Source organism: Oncorhynchus clarkii, chromosome 1, assembly GCF_045791955.1.
Source record: "Oncorhynchus clarkii lewisi isolate Uvic-CL-2024 chromosome 1, UVic_Ocla_1.0, whole genome shotgun sequence".
Lineage (NCBI taxonomy): Eukaryota > Metazoa > Chordata > Actinopteri > Salmoniformes > Salmonidae > Oncorhynchus > Oncorhynchus clarkii.
In genome coordinates this window covers 19,418,816-19,437,033 of record NC_092147.1, presented here as the reverse complement: position 1 = coordinate 19,437,033, position 18,218 = coordinate 19,418,816, and the positions used below count along the sequence as shown (strand labels likewise).

Below are 18,218 nucleotides of genomic sequence, written 5' to 3'. Positions count from 1 at the left end.
CTTCCGGATCCGCCAGTCGGCCAGACTCTTCCGGATCCGCCAGTCGGCCAGGATCTTCCGGATCCGCCAGTCGGCCAGGATCTTCCGGATCCGCCAGTCGGCCAGGATCTTCCGGATCCGCCAGTCGGCCAGGATCTTCCGGATCCGCCAGTCGGCCAGGATCTTCCGGATCCGCCAGTCGGCCAGGATCTTCCGGATCCGCCAGTCGGCCAGGATCTTCCGGATCCGCCAGTCGGCCAGGATCTTCCGGATCCGCCAGTCGGCCAGGATCTTCCGGATCCGCCAGTCGGCCAGGATCTTCCGGATCCGCCAGTCGGCCAGGATCTTCCGGATCCGCCAGTCGGCCAGGATCTTCCGGATCCGCCAGTCAGCCAGGATCTTCCAGAACCGCCAGCCAGCCAGGATCTGCCGGATCCAACCACCTGCCTGAGCTTCCTCTCAGTGCTGAGCTTCCTCTCAGTGCTGAGCTACCCATCAGTCCCGAGCTACCTCTGTCCCGAGCTGTCCTTCTGTTCCGAGCTTCCCCTCTGTCCCGAGCTGTCTCTTAGGAGGGTCACCTATCTAGGGACGCTAAGGAGGTGGACAAAGACTATTATGGAGTGGGGTCCACGTCCAGCGCCAGAGCCGCCACCGCGGACAGATGCCCACCCACACCCTCCCCTATAGGTTTAAGTTGTGCGTCCGGAGTCCGCATCTTGGAGGGGGGGTACTGTCACGTTCTGACCATCGTTCGGGTGTGTTTTCCTTGTTTTAGTGTTGGTCAGGACGTGAACTGGGTGGGCATTCTATGTTGGATGTCTTGTTTGTCTATTTCTATGTCTGGCCTGATATGGTTCTCAATCAGAGGCAGGTGTTAGTCATTGTCTCTGATTGGGAACCATATTTAGGTAGCCTGGGTTTCACTGTGTGTTTGTGGGTGATTGTTCCTGTCTATGTGTTTTCACCAGATAGGGCTGTTTAGGTTTTCGTTACGTTCTTTATTTTGTAGTGTTTGTATTGATTCGTGTTTTACGTTTGTTTATTAAAACATGGATCGCAATCTACACGCTGCATTTTGGTCCGACTCTCCTTCTCATACAGAAAACCGTTACATTAACATGAGTCTTCAATATTCCCAGGTAAGAAGTTTTAGGTTGTCGTTATTATAGGAATTATAGGACTATTTCTCTCTATACCATTTATATTTCATATACCATTGACTATTGGATGTTCTTATAGGCACTTTAGTATTGCCAGTGTAACAGTATAGCTTCCGTCCCTCTCCTCGCCCCTACCTGGGCTTGAACCAGGAACACATCGACAACAGCCACCCTCGAAGCATCGTTACCCATCACTCCACAATAGCCGTGGCCCTTGCAGTGCAAGGGGAGCAACTACTCCAAGTCTCAGAGCGAGTGACGTTTGAAACGCTATTAGCGCGCACCCCGCTAACTAGCTAGCCATTTCACATCGGTTACACCAGCCTAATCTCGGAGTTGATAGGCTTGAAGTCATAAACAGCGCAATGCTTGAAGCACAGCGAAGAGCTGCTGGCAAACGCATGAAAGTGCTGTCTGAATGAATGCTTATGAGCCTGCTGGTGCTTACCACCGCTCAGTCAGACTGCCCTATTAAATATCAAATCATAGACTTAATTATAAAATAATAACACACAGAAATACTAGCCTTAGGTCATTAATATGGTCAAATCCGGAAACTATAATTTCGAAAATAAAACGTTTATTCTTTCAGTGAAATACGGAACCGTTCCGTATTTTGTCTAATGGGTGGCATCCATAAGTCTAAAAATTCCTGTTTCATTGCATAACCTTCAATGTTATGTCATAATTCCGTAAAATTCTGGCAAATTTGTTCGCAACGAGCCAGGCGGCCCAAACTGTTGCATATACCCTGACTCTGCGAGCAATGAACGCAAGAGAAGTGACACAATTTCCCTAGTTTAATATTGCCTGCTAACATGAATTTATTTTAACTAAATATGCAGGTTTAAAAATACATACTTCTGTGTATTGATTTTAAGAAAGGCATTGATGTTTATGGTTAGGTACAATGATTATGCTTTTTTCGCAAATGCGCTTTTGTTAAATCATCCCCCGTTTGGCGAAGTTTGCTGCCTTTGTTAGGAAGAAATAGTCTTCACAGTTCACAACGAGCTAGGCGGCCCTAAATGCTGCATATACCCTGACTCTGTTGCACAGAACGCGCAATATTAACTAAATATGCAGGTTTAAAAATATTATATACTTGTGTATTGATTTTAAGAAAGGCGTTGATGTTTATGGTTAGGTACACATTGGTGCAACGACAGTGCTTTTTCCGCGAATGCGCTTGTTAAATCACCCGTTTGGCGAAGTAGGCTATGATTCAATGATAAATTAACAGGCACCACATCGATTATTTGCAACGCAGGACAAGCTAGATAAACTAGTAATATCATCAATCATGTGTAGTTAACTAGTGATTATGTTAAGATTGATTGTTTTTTATAAGATACGTGTAATGCTAGCTAGCAACTTACCTTGGCTCCTTGTTGCACTCGCATAACAGGTAGTCAGCTTGCCACGCAGTCTCCTCGTGGAGTGCAATGTAATCGGCCATGATCGGTGTCCAAAAATGCAGATTACCGATTGTTATGAAAGCTTGAAATCGGCCCTAATTAATCGGCCATACCGATTAATCTGTCGACCTCTAGTACAGAATCAATGTGCAGGGGCACAGGTTAGTCGAGGTAATTGTGGTAATATGTACATGTAGGTAGGGGTAAAGTGACTATGCATAGATAATAAACAGCGAATAGCAGCAGTGGAGCCTTTTGAACCTACACTTGGAGGTCCGGTACCTCTTGCCGTGCGGTAGCAGAGAGAACAGTCTATGATTTGGGTGGCTGGAGTCTTTGACAATTTTTTGGGCCTTCCTCTGACACCGCGTAGTATAGAGGTCCTGGATGAAGAAGAAGAAATGTAGGTAGAGTATATTGCATTCTGGGAACTGTAGTTTATGTTATTAACCCATAATAACACATATGTCCCCCATATCTTACCTGGGCAATGCCTCGAACACAGTCCAATCAGGCATCCAGATGCAGCCAGGCACTATGAGTCCATAGACAAAGGCCCAAAGCATTGGCAGCATGTAGAACAGGAAGTGCAGAATCTACAACAGGGATTACGTCACAGGATTACATTACAGTACAAGTGTCTCAGAGACATCTGTGTGATTCCAGCCGGCCCGCTCCACTGTGCAGCTCTGACACTCCAATGGAGAATTAATGCAGTACATCTTCATCCTTGCTAGGGCACTAACAGTGTTACAGCAGTACAAGCACTCCCACAGAATACAGATAATACTGCTGCCGGTTGCATAGACAACACACACACACCCACACATTTGAAGTGCTTTCACAATGCACACTGAGGACCAAATTGTAGTGTTCAAATAGAGGTCATTACATTGACTCTCACTTGCACTTCAACAGATAATATTTGGAGCTTGAAAGTCAGGTAGCTGCTGAAGTAATGGCATCAAATTATACCTTTTGAACAGTGGCTTTTGTTCTAGGGCTTTGGTCCTGATGAATCCTAATGAATTGAGCACAGAGGCTGAGAGCCAATCACATGTTGCCCTTCAGTCCTTGGAGCAGTGTCTGTGTGCTGCGCCCGGTCATCTGTCTGCCGTGGTTTATCACCATCAATGATTAAAAAGGTTGCTCAATGCAAAGGCAGGGTAACACCATACACACCCACACACACACACACACACACACACACACACACACACACACACACACACACACACACACACACACACACACACACACACACACACACACACACACACACCTGCATTGCACACACATGCTTTGACACACACACACCTCCCACCCAGTGTGTTGCTGGTGGGGGGTTCAGGGGAAGGAGGATTAGCTTATCAAGTTCTCAGCATGCAGTTCCCTGCCTGATCGATGCTTTGCCATTGCTCCTGGACTGTAGCCACAACAAGGTCTTTAGATAACCTATTGACTCCGTTAAGAACCCTAATAAAACAAAACACCCAGCATTTGGAGTAAACCCAGACGGCCGTTGAGACTGGCCCCGTCACAACCACATTCTCTTGCCTAAGAAATCAGAGACGATGAACCAACCTGGCCTCTCAGACCTCTCATTGTGGTGTAATGATGAGATGCACATAGAGGAGAGAGAGTTCAGGCTTCAAGGCAACTCCAAGTGATCTCTGGATGGAGTGGCTATTATATTGTTATTTAAAACAAAGTGGGTTAGCAACTATTAAGGGATGCCACTGACACTGCAAAGAGGCATGCTCTGTGTCTGAAGTACCCAAGATAACCTTGGGGTAGCCCACACACACACACGAGGAAGGTTACAACATGATCCTCTAGGCAAGAGTACTTTATAAACTACTCATCTGTAGGATCAGTTATTGTAATTTAAACCATGTCTGGTCACAGGAGAACATTAACGAGTATTGAATGAAAATCCCATTTAAACATATAATAAGTAGACACATTTTTCCACAAATCAGACAAATCATCTTCAAGTGGCTTTTTGAGAGGGAAGTGTCATATGAGACCACCCATATGACATGATTGAATCAGCACAACAGATGTTGGACATAATCTATGCATCATAAACAAATCATTATCTACTACAAAGACAGGTGGCACATGAGGGAATAATTTATATATGCATTGACTCTTTCGGCTGTACTAAAATTGGTGCGCTGGACCAATCCTAATATGACACTTTATTTCTGATGTTTTATTTTTGAGTGTGTAACGCTCGTCTGATGAAGAAGGAGTGGACCAAAGCGCAGCGTGGAACGTGTTCGTGATATTTATTTAAATCTGACCACTAGAACAAAAATAACAACACGAGAAAGGAACCGTTCTGTAAGATAACTAAGACTATACAGAAAACAACTACCTACAAACCCAGGTGGGAAAAAGGCTCCATAAGTACGATTCTCAATCAGAGACAACGATAGACAGCTGCCTCTGATTGAGAACCACACCCGGCCAAACACAAAGAAATAGAAAACATAGAAATAATGAAACTAGAATGCCCACCCTAGTCACACCCCAGCCTAACCAAAATATAGAATAAAAGCCTCTCTATGGCCAGGGCGTGACAGTGTGTTTATTTCTAAGTGTGTATTCAGGCCCTGCTGGCTCACCAAGCCCCTGAAGAGAGTGAAGGACATGGTCCCCAGTATTAGCAGCACCTGGAAAAGGTCTGTTGTGCGCCAGATGAGACTAAAACTTTAGACAGATGAGGTGCTTCTACACCTGCATTGCTTGCTGTTTGGGGTTTTAGGCTGGGTTTCTGTACAGCCCTTTGAGATATCAGCTGATGTACGAAGGGCTATATAAATAAATTTGATTTGATTTGATTTGATGCACTGAGATGATATGCAAACATAGCCATAAGTACACACTTCTGAGAAGATATTGTAGAAACATAGCATTACTAGGACCAGGAGTTTTTCCTGATCAAGTCTTAACTCTGAGCCATAGAAATAGAATGATGAAAACGGGCTTGGAACCTTTAACCCTCGCATTTGACTGGTAAACTCATGGGCACATTCACAATGGCTGCCTGGTACTGTGACGCAATACTTTTTATGGTAACATAGAATGTTCATTCAAAGTATGTTAACTGATGTGGCTCATGCAATGGAATGTATTTTTTGTAATGTCAGTTGAGTTGAATCAACAAATCACAGCACATATTGAAGGGTACACTTCCTGCTTTGTGCCTATTGGTACACTCTCAATGGCCGCCAGTACACCCATTATGCCATCCTTGACCTGAATAGATGCCGCGTTCTAAACAACTGGAAACTCTGAAAAATACGAGGTCAAATCATGATCTCAGTGATCTTCAAGTCGGAGCTCTAGAAAGAGGCCCTGGTTCACGAGTTGCATGATCGTTCAAATCTATTTTTCCCGGTAGCAACTCATTTTTTTCTCAGTTGTTTTGAACACACTGAAGTCAGAAGTCACAGTTTTGGAACTCGGCAAGAGTACCACAGTATGAGTCATAACCGTGTAAATCTCTCTGGGACAAGGTGACTTTTATCAACATATTCGCCTGTATTTACCCCCAACAAATGAAACGTTAATTAGCTGATAATGTGGCTATTTTAAAGAACTACAAATGCAATGATGATCTGGACGAGACTGCCACATTGAGGCAAAGGTAAGAATCTCTGGATTAACTAACTATCTAATGTTAGCTAAATGTTGTTATGAATAAATTGGCAAAATGTCTTTAAATATACCTGTTAGCAAAGGTGCCAGCTAGAGATGATGTGCAGGAGCTTGCAGGGATTTGTAGTCTTGCATGATGTTTACTTTGATGCTAATTAGCATTTTCAAATCTGAGAGTATATACACTACCGCTGGCCTTCTAGGCAGAGTTGCAAAGAAAATGTCATATCTCAGACTGGTCAATAAAAAGAAAAGATTAAGATGGGCAAAATAACACAGACACTGGACAGAGGAACTGTGCCGAGAAGGCCAGCATCCCAGAGTCGCCTCTTCACTGTTGACATTGAGACTGGTGTTTATGGTAATATTTATTTAAGCTGCCAGTTGAGGACTTGTGAGGCATCTGTTTCTCAAACTAGACACTCTAATGTACTTGTCCTCTTGCTCAGTTGTGCACCGGGGCCTCCCACTCCTCTTTCTATTCTGGTTAGAGCCAGTTTGCGCTGTTCTGTGAAGGGAGTAGTACACAGCGTTGCACGAGATCTTCAGTTTCTTGACAATTTCTCGCATGGAATAGCTTTCATTTCTCAGAACAAGAATAGACTGACGAGTTTCAGAAGAAAGTTATTTGTTTCTGGCCAAAAATGTGCTTTTCTTTTAAAAACAAGGACATTTCTAGGTTTTGAAGGGTAGTGTATGTATATTGATAAATGTCACCTTGTCCACAAGAGATGTACATGGTTATCAAAATGTCACGCAAGGGTAAGGCTACACGAAACACAGCCCTTCTTTTAAGTGTTTCTAAAATCCCCTATAGGAAAAATGTATGGTGGAAAAACGATTGGAACCATTTCCCTGTTTGACCGCTAGGTTTTATGGATATTATGACACCTCCACTATGGGGCTCTATGGGGACACCCATTCTATTTCTATGATCTGAGCCCTAGTTTTCCTGGTGAGGTCACATGGTTAGGTTAAACTCCTGGCCCTAAGCAATCCATCAGGTTAATCACCTGCGACCTTCTCCATCTCACCCTGTATCCGCCGAGGGTGGGCCCGGTCTTGGACATGTTGAAACAGCTTGATCGCTCCCCATATAGGAAGCAATAGGAAGGGCATGTTGAGCCAGAAAGCAGGACGGATATCTGACCCAAATTGACCTGCCAGGGAGGGAGGGAGAGCATTTCATCCCTTAAAAGTATGAGGAGGAACTGGGTACATCTGAAGTAGAGTAGAGCAGTCTAATTTTAACCGTGTTATAGTTGACACATTTCCATGATGTTTATATGAGAAACAGAGTAGACCTTTGCCAAAAGAGGAGACCACATTATCATAACTTGGAGGCTATTGTCACACCCTGACCTTAGAGAGCCGTTTTATTTCTCTATTTGGTTAGGTCAGGGTGTGATGTGGGGTGGGCATTCTATGTTTTGTTTTCTATGTTTCTGTATTTCTATGTTTTGGCCGGGTATGGTTCTCAATTAGGGACAGCTGTCTATCGTTGTCTCTGATTGAGAATCATACTTAGGCAGCCATTTTCCCCACCTAATGTGTGGGTAATTATTATTTTCAGTGTGTGTTTGTGGGCACGGTCATTGCTGTTTACCTGTTTGTTTAGGTTTCACTCCAATTAAAAGATGTGGAACTCCATGCACTTGGTTGATTTATGACAGGGAGTTTGAGGATAGTGAGCGTTACAGCTATATTATACACAGCTTGTAATTAACTTAAATGATGTTCTAAATATGTCCGTAGTAGGGCATCATTGAACTAATATGCAACTTAAATACAAAATGATGGTAACGCATTGTTGTGGGTTAGTTTGATCCTCCGATACTTCTCAGTTTGAAACCCAGAGAACAGATGCTTTGAGACTAGTTTTGCTTTGTTCTGTCAATGTTAAAGGCAAGTGCATTGTTGTACTGGCAGCCTACACTATGACACTGATGCTACAACGCTGTACAGTTGATTAACTCGGTCATTGTGGGATACAGGAGGGGTGAAGGTGAGACTCACCTACAACAACTCCTGTCACAAAGAATCTCATGTTGGCAAACAACGATCCAGCCCAGAAGAGACCGAGGGTATGATAAGACATACTGAGAGGGGAAGAAATGGCCCAAAGTGGTTACTCCAATCACTGTAAACTAGTGGCAGCACACAGCTTCAAATGAATGGCCCAGCAGTGAGATGATGTGTGGTCACACAAAGATGTCCCGATTCTGCGGTACGAATCCTTAGCCCTCTTGGCGAAGGGGACTATAAGATACAATACAATATAATACAATACTTGCTTAATTGGTCCAGGCATGATTGGAGTGTATTAGAATGGTGGTGTATGTGTGATTTGTAGATCAACATTACAAGAAGACCAAGGTGACACAGTGTTCCATAAGCGTTGTATCATCATGAGGTACATGATAAAGTGCACTATTCCGTCCCAGTAGCAGATCACGATGGCTGTCCCTGCCACACACAATGCAACCATGAACCTCATGGCACTGGAACAACAGACAGATTCAACATCTGTATGTATATTAGCAAGATGGAGAATCGAGAGACAAACCATTTTCTGGTAGAATTCCATAATTCCGGAGAGAAAACAGTCATGTTCCAAAGAACTCACAAGGTCAATGACACAAGTGAAGGACAACTCTGCTAACACTGTAAAGACAATGCGAACATTCAGTACTGTGGAAGATTGATATCGTGAAAGTGGACAATAATGAGCATGAAGCAATACAGCATTATAGAAAGTTTATCAATTGCCAGCTGTGCCATCAGAGTCCTGGGTTCACGCCCAGGCTCTGTCGTAACCGGCCGCGACCGGGAGGTCCGTGGGGCGACGCACAATTGGCCTAGCGTCACCCGGGTTAGGGAGGGCTTGGTCGGTAGGGGTGTCCTTGTCTCATCGCGCACCAGCGACTCCTGTGGCGGGCTGGGCGCAGTGTACGCTAGCCAAGGTGGCCAGGTGCACGGTGTTTCCTCCGGCGCATTGGTGCGGCTGGCTTCCGGGTTGGATGTGCGCTGTGTTAAAGAAGCAGCGGCTTGGTTGGTTGTGTATCGGAGGATGCATGACTTTCAACCTTCGTCTCTCCCGAGCCTGTACGGGAGTTGTAGCGATGAGACAAGATAGTAGCTACTACAACAATTGGATACTACGAAATTGGGGAGAAAAAGGGGTAAAATTCAAAAAAAAAAAAAAAGAAAGTTTATCAATTACACAACAGAAAATAACTTGGATTAATGCGTAGCTGTTGGTCTGTTCAACTTTCTTTGTGGCGATTAGCATACACGGATTGCATTTGTGAGCATATTCAGCTTTAAGAAAGGCCCTCATTCAATTTGTTGCGAAATTCAGCCAATTTCAACAGAATTCTGTAGCAGCTAGATGTTAAGTTGTAGGAACAATTATGATTATCCTCATTGTAGTCATGGTGAAGAGAAAGCTCCTTCCTCCATGTAATTATTTCCCAATCTGCTTTGTCTTCCTCTTAAAACGTTTAATAAAACTGTCAGAACAATATTACTGCTTATTAAGACGCTTTGAACAAGAGTGGATTTGTGAGAAGCTCAACCTCTTTTTCTCTCATGAACAGTTAGCTAACCACCACAACTCCTTTTCTTTCACACTCACTCTTTCTCACCATCCTTGTGTTTAAAATATTTCCCTCCAACCAACCAGCTATTGATTTCTGGGCTGTGCAGAGAGATAATGATGTCTGCTGGCTGTAGGCTGGGTGAAGGGAGATTTATATTGGGAGATGTGGGTTGAGTTTTCCTCGGGTTAAGAGCACAGCGTGCTGAGAGGGCACCTATCTCAGAGTCATAGCCTGAAACCCCATGTGGGTCTGGGAGACACATAATGAGTGGCGGGGGATAAAGTGGACTGGAGATAGGAAAGGAGCTCACTTATAGTGGCTGATAATGTGCTGCCAACAGACGTGGTGGTTCTCCACATTATTCTCCAGAATCTTTAACCTCTAAAACACTAAGCATTGGGGGGGGTCATATATATATTTAATTTAGAATTTTAGGACCCCTGTAACTAGGTATCAAAATTTGTATAAAATATTGTATTTGGCCTTTACTACTATAGCCCATATAAATGCATTTAAAACACATGCATAAATGGCAGAACCAACAGTCCAAAAATAAATCATAAGGAATAAGGTTTTGAAGTTGCTTTCCTGTGTCTAGGAAACATAAGAAAGCTACGGAAAATATTTACGGTTTTTGGACACATATTTAACCCCTTTTTTTGTTGGCACAAAATTACCTCAAAACTACCATTTAATGTTTTTTTTAACAAGTTCCGGTTACCTTCAGACCCGTAATAATTGTGGGAGTGTCTCATCTTTCCATAGAGTGGTCATATTATTTTCTAGGCCAAACCGTTTGGACGCTACAGACATTTTCGTGAGAAGACCTATTGTCGGGATGTCTCATGGTCTGACCAACATCACTGTAGTTTGGCCACCTTCCACCGCAGATGCGGAAGGCTGACACAGGCGGATGCGGTGGATGTTACTAATACTGAACAAAATATGAAACGCAACATGCCACAATTTCAACGATTTTACTGAGTTACAGTTTATATAAGGAAATAAGTCATATGAAATTAATTCATTAGGTCCTAATCTATGGATTTCACTTGACTGGGCAAAGGCGCAGCCATGGGTGGGCCTGGGAGGGCACAGGTCCACCCACTTGGGAGCCAGGCCCACCCACTGGGGAGCCAGGGCCAGCCAATCAGTTTTTCCCAACAAAAGGGCTTCATTACAGACAGAAATACTCCTCAGCTGTCCGGGTGGCTGGTCTCAGACGATCCCGCAGATGAAGAAGCCAGATGTGGAGGTCCTGGGCTGGCATGGTCTGTAGTTGTGAGGCCGGTTGGACGTACTGACAAATTCTCTAGAACGACGTTGGAGGCGGCTTATGGTAGAGAAATTAACATTCAATTATCTGGCAATAGCTCTGGTGGTTATTCTTGCAGTCAGCATGCCAATTGCACGCTCTCTCAAAACTTGAGACATCTGTGGCATTGTGTTGTGTGACAAAACTGCACATTTTAGAGTGGCCTTTTATTGTCCCCAAAACAAGGTGTAATGATTCTGCTGTTTAATCAGTTTATTGATATGCCACACCTGTCAGGTGATAGATTATATTGGCAAAGGAGAAATTCTCACTAACAGGGACATAAACACATTTCTGCACAAAAGTTGAGAGAAATAAGCTTTTTGTGTGTAAGGAACATTTCTGGGATCTTTTATTTAAGCTCGGGAATCATGGGACCAACACTTTACATGTTGCGTTTATATTTTTGTTCAGTATAGATTGACGCACGGGTTATATTAAGGATTAAAGGAAATGCCTGCATGGTCAGTCAGTAGCCATTACTACCATTGATTTACAGTACCAGTCAAAAGTTTGGACACACTTACTCATTCAAGGGATTTTCTTTATTTAGACTATTTTCTACATTGTAGAATAATAGTGAAGACATAAAAACTATGAAATAACACATGGAATCATGTAGTAACCAAACAAGTGTTAAACAAATCAAAATATATTTTATATTTGAGATTCCTCAAAGTAGCCACCCCTTTCCTTAATGACAGCTTTGCACACTCTAGGCATTCTCTACACCAGCTTCATGAGGTACTCACCTGGAATGCATTTCAATTAATAGGTGTGCCTTGTTAAAAGTGAATTTGCATTTGAGCCAAACAGTTGTGTTGTGACAAGGTAGGGGTGGTATACAGAAGATGGCCCTATTTGGTAAAAGACCAAGTCCATATTATGGCAAGAACAGCTCAAATAAGCAAAGAGAAACGACAGTCACTACTGCAAATCAAATTTAAAAAAAATGTCACGTGAGCCGAATACAACAGGTGTAGGTAGACCTTACAGTGAAATGCTTACTTACAGACTCTAACCAATGGTGCGGGAGAAAAAAAGGTGTGTGTGTGTGTGTGTGTGTGTGTTAGAGTAAAGAAATAAAACAACAGTAAAAAGACATTTGAAAAAAGAATAGCAAGACTATATACCTGTTAGTCAGGCTTATTGAGGTAGTATGTACATGTAGGTATCGTTAAAGTGATTATGCATATTTGATGAACAGAGAGTAGCAGAAGCGTAAAAAGAGGGGTTGGTGGGTGGTGGGACACAATGCAGACACAATGTAAGACACGAAGGTCAGTCAATCTGGAAAATTTCAAGAGCTTTGAACGTTTCTTCAAATGCATTCGCAAAAAACCATCATGTGCTATGATGAAACTGTCTCTCATGAGGACCGTCACAGGAAAGAAAGACCTCTGCTGCAGAGGATAGGTTCAATAGAGTTACCAGCCTCAGAAATTGCAGCCCAATTAATGTTTCACAGAGTTGAAGTAACGGACACATCTCAACATCCGCTGTTCAGAGGAGAATGCGTGAATCAGACCTTCATGGTCAAATTGCTGCAAAGAAACCACTAATAAAGGACATCTGGTTTGTGCTTAGTGTGACTATCATTTGTTTTTCAACAGGACAATGACCCAACACACCTCCAGGCTGTGTAAGTGCTATTTAACGAAGAAGGAGAGTGATGGAGTGCTGCATCAGATGACCTGGCCTCCACAGTCAAATCAAATCATATTTTATTTGTCACATACACATGGTTAGCAGATGTTAATGCGATTGTAGCAAAATGCTTGAGCTTCTAGTTCCGACAGTCACCTACTGGATATCCTGCCATCAGCTCTTCCATAAACACCTGTGTGCAGGCCTATCTGCTAGATGCCCCGTGGCTAAGCCATGCATGTGCTGCTCAGTAGATGATTCTGAAGAAGGGGGATCAGCCCAGAGCTGTGATGGAGAAGGATAATCCCTCCTGTTTTACCTGTTAGATGGCTCAGATAAACCAGACCCTCTAGAGGATTAGAATGCCACAGGTACTTTGAGAGAGACAGAGTGTGTGTGTCTCGATCTGTGTGTTTACCAGGGGACAGCAGCATCGTCAGGGAGATGGGGAGGGATGCAGGACGGCTGTCTGAGCCGTTACACACGGGTGCCATCACCCTAACCCTGACGTTATAAGGGACAGCCAATCCTTGTAATACAGCTAATATATGGATTGTGCACCCTATTACATTTCATGAAAACATGAGTTCAAAGAAGTCTTTATAAGCCTGTAAAATGTTCTGTAAAGGTACATCGCCTGGCTTAGTATTTGGTAGTATTGCCTTTAAATTGTTTAACTTGGGTCAAACGTTTCGGGTAGCCTTCCATAAGCTTCCCACAATAAGTTAGGAGAATTTTGGAACATTCCTCCTGACAGAGCTGGTCTAACTGGGTCAGGTTTGTAGGCCTCCTTGCTCGCACACGCCTTTTCAGCTCTGCCCTCAAATGTTCTATAGGATTGAGGTCAGAGCTTTGTGATGGCCACTCCAATATCTTGACTTTGTTGTCCTTAAGCCATTTTGCCACAACTTTGGAAGTATGCTTGGGGTCATTGTCCATTTGGAAGACCCATTTGCGACCAAGCTTTAACTTCCCTACTGATGTCTTGAGATGTTGCTTCAATATATCCACATAACTTTCCTCCCTTATGATGCCATCTATTTTGTGAAGTGCACCAGTCCCTTCTGCAGCAAAGCACCCCCACAACATGATGCTGCCACCCCCATGCTTCATGGTTGGGATGGTGTCTTTCAGCTTGCAAGCCTCCCCCTTTTTCTTCCAGACATAACGATGGTCATTATGGCCCAACAGTTCTATTTTAGTTTCATCAGACCAGAGGACATTTCTCCAAAAAGTACAATCTTATTCCCCATGTGCAGTTGCAAACCGTAATCTGTCTTTTTTATGGCGGTTTTGGAGCAATGGTTTCTTCCTTGCTGAGCGGCCTTTCAGATTATGTCGATATAGGACTTGTTTAACTGTGGATATAGATACTTTTGTACCCGTTTCCTCCAGCATCTTTATTTTAATTTTTTACCCCTTTTTCTCCCCAATTTCGTGGTATCCAATTGTTTTAGTAGCTACTATCTTGTCTCATCGCTACAACTCCCATACGGGCTCGGGAGAGACGAAGGTTGAAAGTCATGCGTCCTCCGATACACAACCCAACCAAGCCGCACTGCTTCTTAACACAGCGCGCATCCAACCCGGAAGCCAGCCGCACCAATGTGTCAGAGGAAACACTGTGCACCTGGCAACCTTGGTTAGGTCCTTTGCTGTTGTTCTGGGATTGATTTACATTTTTCGCACCAAAGTACGTTCATCTCTAGGAGACAGAACGCGTCTCCTTCCTGAGCGCTATGACGGCAGTGTGGTCCCATGGTGTTTATACTTGCGTACTATTGTTTGTACAGATGAACATGGTACCTTCAGGCGTTTGGATGAACCAGACGAGGATGAACCAGACTTGTGGAGGTCTACAATTTGTTTTCTGAGGTCTTGGCTGATTTCTTTTGATTTTCCCATGATGTCAAGCAAAGAGGCAATGAGTTTGAAGGTAGGCCTTGAAATACATCCGCAGGTACACCTCCAATTGACTCAAATTATATCAATTAGCCTATCAGAAGCTTCTAAAGCCATGACATAATTTTCTGGAATTTTCCAAGCTGTTTAAAGGCACAGTCAACTTAGTGTATGTAAACTTCTGATCCACTGGAATTGTGAAAAAAAAGTGAAATAATCTCTCTGTAAACAATTGATGGAAAATTTACTTGTCATGCACAAAGTAGATGTCCTAACCGACTTGCCAAAACTATAGTTTGTTTGTTTTTTAAATTAAATTTCAATTTTTACCCCTTTTTCTCCCCAATTTCGTGGTATCCAATTGTTAGTAGCTACTATCTTGTCTTATCGCTACAACTACCGTACAGGCTCGGGAGAGACGAAGGTCGAAAGTCATGCGTCCTCCGATACACAACCCAACCAAGCCGCACTGCTTCTTAACACAGCGCGCATCCAACCCGGAAGCCAGCCGCACCAATGTGTCGGAGGAAACACCGTGCACCTGGCGACCTTGGTTGGCCTGCACTGCGCCCGGCTCGCCACAGGAGTCGCTGGTGCGCGATGAGACAAGGATATCCTTACCGGCCAAACCCTCCCTAACCCGGACGACGCTAGGCCAGTTGTGCGTCGCCCCACGGACCTCCCGGTCGCGGCCGGTTGCGACAGAGCCTGGGCGCGAACCCAGAGTCTCTGGTGGCACAATATGTACAGCTGAAGTTGGAAGTTTACATACACTTAGGTTGGAGTCATTAAAACTTGTTTATCAACCACTCTACAAATTTCTTGTCAACAAACCACTGCGCCACCCTGGAGGCCCAAACTATAGCTTGTTGACAAGAAATTTGTGGAGTGGTTGATAAACAAGTTTTAATGACTCCAACCTAAGTGTATGTAAACTTCTGACTTCAACTGTACATATTCTTATTAATTCCTTTACACTTGTGTGTATAAGGTAGTTGTGAAATTGTTAGATTTCTTGTTAGATATTACTGCGTGGTCGGAACTAGAAGCACAAGCATTTCGCTACACTCGCATTAACATCTGCTAACCATGTGTATGTGACCAATAACATTTGATTTGATTTGACAAGCATACACATGCTTGCACCGGCACTCTACACACACGCACATTGTAATATTGCTGTATGGTGGTATTGCACATGTTGTATTGTAGAAATGTAGTGGTGTAATAATCTTATATGATGTACAGTTTCATCTTTGGTTTTGTGTGATGTAAGTGCCTTAATGTGTTTGGACCCCAAGAAGAGTAGCTGCTGCCTTGGAAACAGCTAATGGGGATCCCTAATAAATACACATACAAATTATATCATTCAAATTCATAGTACAACTCTATACTTCCCCGCACTGTACTTTTTAAAGAGCAACCTCCCTCCAATTTTCTGCCTCATTCTCTTTTCTAATTAGTTTTCATCGAAGTTTGTCCATCGAAGTCTCCTCTGCAGTGCTAAATTAGTGAGCAGTGATGAATGGGGAGACCAAGGAAGCGATAATTATGCCAACACCCAGAGCACCAGGATAAATGATGCAGAGATGGGACACCACGTGACAGAAAGCACATACTGACAGATACTGACGCATGGGGCCCAGAGATGGAAGGTGTGCTGACAGACGACCTGCTGCTGATGTAGCGAGGGCCTGGAGACTCTGGGGAGGGGGATTGCAGGGTCTGTTTGGGTTCTTATGATGCTAAATCCTTGGAGATTGGCGGCTAGCATCCTGCTGTTCTCTGAGAGTTAGAGGATCTGTGCTGATGTCAATGCAATGGCTACATGGGGTACAAGATGGTCAAGTGACTGCTCTAACAATGGAAATACATATCCCCAAAGATGGAAGGCAGGCGAGAGGAGGTGAGATCAGGTGGGACCATTCTAGCCAATGAGAGGACAGATACCCATGTGAACAACAGGCCACAGAGATAGAGAATTCATCTTTGTATCTATGCCATTGTAACGTCTGTGACAGCATGGACAGTGCTACTGAGGGTCTCTCCATTTTAAAGTAGTACATTTTCTTCTTCATTGGCTGATTGCTCTCAACTCATAGGAATCCCCACCCAGTTGACTACTTTAAAATGGTGTCAGCCCTCAATGGCAATGTCCATGCTAAAATAGGTTATATCCATGATGAGTCTTCTATCTATAACAACAGGCACAACTCTGATATAGCTTTAGGACAGATTTTGGGAGAAGTAAAGCCTCTTGCATCGCCTCTTTCTCTCTGATTGGACCAAGGTTCACAGTATTCAATGAGGACAAACGGCTGGCTTGCTGGTTTGATCTGCAGCCTTTAGTAGCCACATGACCAGGTCTAGTTCATACTACTTCAACTGTTGTGTTGACCCAAGCTGTGAGGTCAACTACTAAAGTCTGCTTTGATGCTAAGGGGCCGCTGGTCTTCTTGTTTCAACAGAGCTACTTTGACTTGCTGATCATCACTAACACCATGGGGATGTCAGGTAACCAGTATTGGAGGTAGGATTCATAGAGTTCTCCCATTGTTTCCCAGAAACATCAGAGATCATCACCACAACGACTCAATCAATCATGGTCTTAGGTGTAGGAGACAACTGGCTGGGGCATGTAAGTTCACCACTCACCACCATGTTTGGCAGTCAGAGTTAACAATTACTGTGTTTCCGAAAAGATTAATGTGCTTTGGGCCATCGCCATCTAAACAAAATTACTTCTCTCCCAAACGTACAATGTGTTCACGGAAGCCAAACAAATGCTGTGAGGCCAAAGGGAAGCTCCCTGGCTGCATGTCTATGCACCAGCGCTGGAAGATTTATGCACACAATACTGTTGGTTTGCAAAGTGGCAGAACACATGGCATGGCAGAACACCAATTTATCAAACTCCTCTCAAGGCCTGTATTGATTGTCAGAGTCCACACTTAAAGAGTTCCAGAGATATCCGCTATGGAGGAGTACGGCAGTTTGCTTGAAATTAGAAATGTCCGCTGAGGAATGGAAGAATTACTAGGGAGGAGTGGTGCAGACAGTCACCACAATCCTTTTAAAACTTTAATGGACTTAGGCCTGCTGTGGCAGCTTGCTTATCTAAACAGAGATAAACAGTAACTGTCATCACTGGAGACAGCATAGTTTAACCCAAGTGTCTACTGACAACATAGGTAGGCTGTGAATTGACTAAATATTGAAATATTGAAAATAAATAAAAAATATACAGTTTTATTATATATTTTTTTATTTCACCTTTATTTAAGCAGGTAGGCTAGTTGAGAACAAGTTCTCATTTACAACTGAGACCTGGCCAAGATAAAGCAAAGCAATGCGACAGAAACAACAACACAGAGTTACACATGGAATAAACAAGCGTACAGTTAATAACACAATAGAAAAAAATAAAGTCTATATACAGTGTGTGCTAATGGCATGAGGTGGTAAGGCAATAAATAGGCCATAGTAGCAAAGTAATTACAATTTAGCAGATTAACACTGGAGTGAT

At 43.5% G+C, this 18,218-nt stretch overlaps 1 pseudogene; it reads right to left on the bottom strand.

Annotated features, from left to right (window-relative positions):
* Positions 1-5,100: 5,100 nt before the first annotated feature.
* LOC139420189 (transmembrane 6 superfamily member 2-like) lies at positions 5,101-13,284 on the bottom strand (annotated as a pseudogene).
* Positions 13,285-18,218: the final 4,934 nt, after the last annotated feature.